The following is a 7,750-nucleotide window of genomic DNA, read 5'->3' as shown; positions in this document are numbered from 1 at the left end:
TATATTTTTAGTTAAAACACTATCCCTGGAGGACAGGACTTCTCTCACTTCAGTTTTCACAGGACTTCTCTCACTTCAGGTTTCACTTTTTGTTCTGTCCTTTCACCAGCTTGCAATAATGAGTCAAAGTTAATCCTTGGGCACTGGGTCAATGGCTTCAAGTAGAACTTTAAGGATATATGCCGGTGGAAAGCCAGACTTGCTAGAGCTTTGCTACACTGTGTTAGCACATTGTCCTCAAGCCAGGACACTTTCCTGGGGTTGGTCGGAGCAGGCGGTATAGGCAATGGTTCTATGCACCTGTAGATCTCTGAACCTGGGGGACTGGAGGTGCCACCTTTTCTCAGGGCACCGCTTACAAAAGGAGCTGCTTATCAGCAAGAGGCTCAGAGACTACAACTGACTGGTGTAACCTCTACATCATTTTTTCTTCCCTGTTAAAAATATTCCGGTGACCCTCTGAGGAAAATAAACTCTTCTAAGTTTTGGAGGGTGGGGAAGAGATGTGGCAATCGGGTCAATGACCTTTGGGTAGTTGGACCAGATGATCTTGGATGCTTTTTCCAACCTTATTGATTCTACAATTCTATGTAATGCTCATTTTCTGGATACTCTTGTGTAACCTGACTTACAGATATGCTGAGAACCTGTCATGGGACCATTTAGCATAAATGCAAGTTTTATTTTCTAACAAGCAATCGGAAATCATAGTCTGAAATATATATATATATAAGCAACAACAAAACACAAACTGGGTGCCTAAACTTGACTATTACGCATTTCATTTATTTACTTATTTATTCTGACCACTATCAGTGCAGCAACTGCAACAGTTCTCAGTGGAGCAATGCCACACAGGAAAAAAAAATACATTTGACCCGAAATACATACATAATAGGAGAGTTCTTTTGCTGTGTTCTTTTGTTCTTTTTTACCCATGCGCTCTACTTCCAGTTCTGTTTCTCTCTTTTACTTCTGTACAGACATCTTGACAGCATAAATGGTTGGGTAAATAGCATTTGTTATCCGTATGGAGAGTTTAGCATTTTTTGGATGCAAAAGCATTAATGTGTTCTTAGTAACTTTGTGCCGATTGGCCTCAATTTGTGAATGGCAACTTCCAGTTTTACTGTAGCAATTGGGTTACTCTGGAATTTTGCAAAGTAGTTTGCTCTCTGAGTAAAGAAAGGAAGCCAGATTATTGTCATACAAGCAGAAAGTTCAAAACTGAATAAGGTGAGGAATAAGAGAATTTCTACATTTCTACAGTTAGAATCAGAAAATTTTCTGGTGTCCAGAACAGAGGAAAGCATTGAACTTGTGATTGACATCAGAATGAGAAGTGAAAGACTGAAGAGAATCCAGATGACTAAGCCCAGGAAAATGACAACATGTTAAGCAATTCACCAGCACTCATTTTCACGGGGTTAGAGAACAATCATTCAGTTTACTAAAGGACAGATTGCTGTTTCTTCTGGACGGGACTGTTAAGAACTAAAACCGCAAGCGACAGCTGAAAGCAAAGAAAGAACTACAGAATTTGACAGTTATGACATTAAAAGTACCTGTGTACTCATGTGCCTGAGGCAAATAATATTGCACCTTAAAAGGTTAAGTTAGAAGAGCAAGTTTTAGCTATAGCTCTCAGGCCTTCAGATCACCTGAAACAAGTCAGAATGGAAAAAAAAATCGGTGCAGCCCAGCACTTAGTGTGCTGTCAGTGTCCAATAGCAGATATGCTACCTAGTGAGCTGTGGTTTTGTTGTCATTGTCTGGCAGCGAGATCATTTGTTTTAATGACCTTCTGCCATCATGTGAAAGCAATAGCTCTTTTGATTGGGCATGCGGTAAAATTAAAGGCTAATTGGTATTCCACTGACAATATACAGTAGGTACCTCATTGTGCTGCTGACAAGATCTGATTGATGCTGCCTCTAGAACATACAGGTTTAAAGGAAATTAGTTTGATAGGAAAAAAATTGCAGTGCCAAATTTTCAAGTTATCTACTAGTGTTCCATTTCACAAGAGATATTATACCATCCAAATTTAATACATACCAGGCAGAAGAAACCACAATGACAATAATCCTAAACATTATTGTGGCATCTGTCATAGGCTGTATGAGGTTATCACATATTTGAAACAAGTGTACCTGAACACAGCAATAGTTTAACAAGAGTGAAGACTTCTGAGCGCCAATTTATCAAAACAGGCAAGTCTTGAGGCCAACAACAGGTCCCCTACCCACATATGCTTTTTTCCTACTAGTAATGTTACAGGAGTTCCTGAACATTAGCGCTGGGCTGATAGACATCTAGAAACCTTGCATATGCCAAGTAGTTCTATGTTGTATTTGCAGTAGCGTAGTTTATCTGTAGTGTTAGAAGTGGTATATACAGCTTTAGAGTTCATCTAGTTAGGACAATTAATATAACACAGTTAGGACACTGTCTATCCTGCAGAACACAAACAGGTAGTTGGGGCACGCCTCCACACCTACCTTACATGTGCACTGCTGTTTCATTCCAGAAAGCTCCAGAGAGAAACGTGGCAACTGTTTTAATGCACAGAATACACTGTAAACATTTGCTTCTGTGATCCAGCCCTCATGTCAGAACAAGTTTGCTTTGAGTATTAGTCATAAGAGCTTAATTCATTAAAATTTAAGCTTACATTATTCATTAACGACAACATTTTAAAATGCAGAATTTGTCAAAGGGAAAGGTGGGCAGCCATAAATCCAATACTATCTTCAGCACAAATGGAAGAACCACAACAGAAGTCACCCTGGTGCAACATCCCTTTCACAGGACCCTGCATCTAAAACTGGAAAGAATATGCTCCTGTCACAAACTTCATTCTTCACTGTGAATTTTCTCATCGTGGGTGAATCTCGTGTTATTAGCTCAGGTAAAGAAGTGAAGGCAATGGGTGTCATAAAGCCCAACACTATCCCAGCAAGATTTGCAGCCCCCATCCATGCCAACTGGGCCAGGCTATTTGAGATTCAGGTTTCTGTTTACACAATCAAGTGAGTAAAGCGTAGAAAAAAAAACTTTTTTTTTTTTTTTTCTCATTACTTGATGAAAGAATTGCTGCCTCCATGTCTTTTAGGCACATATAAAATGTACATGTTCTGTGATGCAGAATTTCTTTGGCAGCTTTCAGAAGTAAATAAAAGCTTTAGGCTCCAGATGATAAACTATACTCAGACACTTTAACTAGTATAGTCCTAAGGCACAAAGGAATAGACTCTCCATCCTGGAATACCTTGTAATTATGTTGTAGATTCCCCTGTGAAGATATATAATAACTTATGCTACTTAAAAGCATGACATGCATGAATAAATGCTCTTATTCTCTATAAATGCTCTTATTCTCTTGCTTCAGCATCTTCCAGTCAATAGCATTTACAATAATTTATAAAATTATTGCACATCGTTGTATGCTATATATCAAGTCTTTACATATACAACATATATATAAAAGAGAATATTCTACATTTCTGGATAGATCTTTCTGAAGTCTTTATTTTTTTCCTTATTCATTTCCTCCATATTCTTTTCTGATATATTTTTCTGGTGCTTATACTCTTTTCCTTCTTGAAAAAAACAGCCTCTCTTTCTAGATCTGCTACCACCAGAATGCCCAAACAACAATAATTACTAGGGTTTACTGAATCTTGTTGGCCAGTAAAGGTGAGGCTGCCACTTTCCTGGGTCCAGCGAGTAGCAAGGCTGAGCGTATATTGTCAGTAGGTGCACAGCACACGTCGCTGGCCATGCAGACCAACCCAGACAGAAAACACAGCACTCACAATCACAAACAGCACCAACAGCCGCATCCTGTCTGGCTGATTAGGATGAAAGCCTGTTAGCAGGAACATACACATCTATACAACACAGATCCTTCCAGCTGCTGCTCCCACGCACTCAGTCTATCCAGTAAGCCGGACTCTGGGTCCTCTGGCCCATCTGGTTGCTGGCACCTGGATGTGTAAGCCCCCAGGGCCACAGCCCCACACCAGCTGCTGGTTCTCAGACCCCTTAAGCATGTGTGCACACACCCTGTGAATCTCTCTGGTAATGGGCCTTAGGTGGTTTCTCTAGTCCTGAATCCCCATGTCTTCTAGTTGCCTCATGTACAAACACATGCAGACAGGTTCTCTTAGAGCCCCGATCCCATGGGTTATTCTAGATGCCTTGGACCTCCTGGTTCCTCCTACAGCCAACACTCAGCGTGCTCTGGTATCTCCAGTTGCTACATCAACACAGTATTCATGTCGTTCACATCAACACAGTATTCATGCACTTCAGTCTCTCCAGTTGCTACCACTTCAGACACAAGGGCACCTACAGCCCTTGTCCCTGTTTCCAGTTGCTGACCTGTAAACCTCCACACCGCCCTGTCATTTCAGCTGTTGGCATCACAGAAGCATGGGCCCCTGTGACTCATGGTCCCCTCTTCAGCCACTGAGACTTAGATGCCCATGCACAAAGAACAGAGAGACCCTTACCCAAGAAAATAATTAGAAATGAAGTTTAGTAAGAAGACAGGACAGGCTGCAGTGATCACATACAGGGCGTGAAAAGTGCATTGAACAACAGCCTTGCAACTGGCTCCTTTTGTTCCTTTTTCCCCACCTTTTCACATTTGTTCCTCCTTAAATCACCTTGATCTTCATTTTCCCCAACTTTTCTCATCCTTCCTCTAAACATTTCATAATAAGCCTTGCATAATCCCAAGCTCCTTTTCCCCTGCATTCCATAATGATTCCAATATCCCTGACAGGGTGACCCAAAGCCCCACTAACTCATCTGCTGAGTTTCATACCTGGACAAGGATAATCTCCTTTTATAGACCCAGGTCTAGGTCAGGGTGTTTTCCCTGACTAGGTGACTAGAGTTTCACCACCTGTTACTGCTTCTCTCTGTTCACGGAGATGAGTCTCTAATCACGTAACTCGTCACATATACCTTACACTACAGTACTTTTTGGTTAGTGTCATATTATCAAGTAAAATTTAACAATTTAGATTTTTTTTTCTCTCTCTCTGCCTGTTGGTGTTACTTTAGTACAGCAAATCATTTTCCTGTGACTGACTCACACAAAAATTTGGGCTTTTCTGCTGTGAAATCCAGGAGTTTTCATCTGGATTCTAGACACATCGTAAGCATTGAAGAACACAGAAGCAAAACTACTGAAAACAAGAATTGCTCCAAACCCAAACTGTGAACTTCTTGGTTTATAAATACCTGGTGATCACATGCTCAAATCACTACGAACTTTTCCCATGACTTCAATAGCTAATGGATCAAGCTAAAGGTAAAAGATGTTCTGTGGGAAAAAATAGCATAACTTTAACATTTTATTTACATTCTTTAATATTTTAATCATTTCAAGGCTTACCTTTTTAAAGTGATTTGTAAACAGGTCTAAAATGAAATGCAGTGACTGTAACCAGAGATTTGCAAGAAAATGGTAGAAGTCAAAGCCCTACCCTGGCAGTTAGTTCTTCCCCAGGCTTTTGTACATCTACGCACAACACAAAATGATTTAATGCTCTTGCTGTGCAACTTCCAAATAATTGTTTCTTTTGTTAAAATCTCACTTTTTATGAGAGGAAAAAGGAAAAGAATTTGTTGGAATGAGAACGAGCCATTACAGAGAGACAGGAGCACAGCAGAAGGTCCTTGCAATTCTTACATACGGAAACCACTTGCGTGCTGCTTGTTTCTGTCTCTACTGAAGGACGTATGCTTATTTATGTTTTATTATTGCTGTGCACATATGTTAATAAAAACCACCAAAACTCAACTTGCAGGTTGCTGAACATTTGCAGCCATATGGCAGCCATAACTAGTAATACCATTTTTTTTCCAGATATAATTCTAAGTGTTTCGAAAAACAACACAGATCCCACATGAATAAAACTAAGGATAACGCTACATTAAAATGTACCTTTGGGACTTAACAGGTCTGTAGTTTAAAATAATATGTTTTGTAACTTTCAGAGTTTTCATTTCTTTTATACATTTAATATTTCTATTTGCATAGCTGTTCTCGTTGAAAGATTAAGAGGCAAGGAAGCTGTAAGATATTTTCTTAGAGAAACAGCATCATTCACAGAAGCACTTCCCTGCCCACTTACTTATCATCACCTCCATTACGTGTGTAAAACTGGGCTCGTAAAACACATTTCTGATGAAGCCTTGCAATAGCTAGAAATGGCAAGAAAGAAAGAGATGTGGCTTCCAGCCAGCTCACATGGAACTGGTCTTCAATGCTAAAATGCCATCTTTTTATTTATTATTTTATTAAAAATACATCAGCTAGGAAAAAAATAATAAAAAAAAAAAGTAAAAACAATCCTTTTAAAAATCTTATTTGCAGTAAAACTTGAGATCAGATCTGTTTCACCATATCTGAACTAATTTCAGTAAGTTTACCTCATGGCAAATTTAAAACTGCCAAGTTTTAAAGCATTTGCCCTGACGTACACTTGGCAGAGCAATCAAGAGATTTTGGGTGACATTAGTGTCAACAGTGCAGCAGGTGATATTATTTCATAAATCTATCCACTCTAAATTCAGACTGGCTGGGAAACCAGTTGCAATATTTGCTAGACTGGCTAGGAACAAAACTCGGGGGGGGGGGGGGGGGGGGGAGGGGGGCAGTGCAGTGCAACCCTGGGGGGCTGAGGACTTAGGTCCCCTGATTTACTACAGGTCCATGGAGCACTCATTAGCACTGCCTTGGATCCATCTCACACATTCCTGCCCCCACTTAACACACACTGTTAGTGCCTCTCGCTACAACTAATTAGTTTGTTACACTGTCTCTGAGTCGATTAACATTTTTGCTCATATTGACTTCTCAAACTCCCAACTGCCTGAAGTTAAACCTAAGTTAAGAGACTAAAGACCAGGTGAGGCCTGACAAGTCCCAAGGTCTAATATGGCCAGTGTAGTTTGTGTAACTCAAGGCCTGTTGTATAAAACCACCATATGCTATCACAATTATAGGCAGTTAATGACTGTCCCGACTTTGTCCAGAACAACATTTTAGGTCTCTGACTACTACAGCTTAATTATAAAGGACATAATTATTCATGGAAGGTAAGGTTGCTTTAAGCCTGCTGCACTGTCAGTTAGTGGCCCTAGTGCTTTCGAGAGTAAATCGTTGCTCCTTTCACGTGCTCCCCAGCAATTACTGTACACGTCCATCAGATCCCTCCTCATTCGCCTCTTTTCCAAGCTGAAAAGGCCATCACCTCCTGAAAGCCTTTCTGAACAGAGCAACAAACAAAAATCGCAGTGAGGATGGGCCCTGCAAGTGCCATTACGCTGTCCTTGAAAGAGGCCTGGAGCTAGGCTATGAAGGCTATGGTTAAGGTGCAGCTACAAGATGGATCCAGACAGCAGCCGAGCCGCCTCCTGCCTTGCTCTCTGCTCTCTACATAACGCTGCCTGTTTGCCCATACTTTGTATAGTCATTGAACTATCCGCTAGGGACACCAGGACCCCTGTTTTATGTGGTCACAGCACTGATTTACAGAGCTACATGTATGTGTGGTCCAGAGCTCATGGCTGGGCAGGTATTCAGAGCAAGGCACTGGGTAGCAGAAAGAGCAAAGACAACTGCAGCGCTTTAATTTTATCATGAGGCAAACTTACTGAGATTAGTTCAGGTATGGTAAAACAGGTCTGCCCTCAAGTTTTACTGCAAATAAGTTTTTTTAAAAGGATT

The sequence above is a fragment of the Anas acuta genome, chromosome 2 (genome assembly GCF_963932015.1).
Source record: "Anas acuta chromosome 2, bAnaAcu1.1, whole genome shotgun sequence".
Classification (NCBI taxonomy): Eukaryota; Metazoa; Chordata; class Aves; order Anseriformes; family Anatidae; genus Anas; species Anas acuta.
This window is presented reverse-complemented; position numbering follows the sequence as displayed.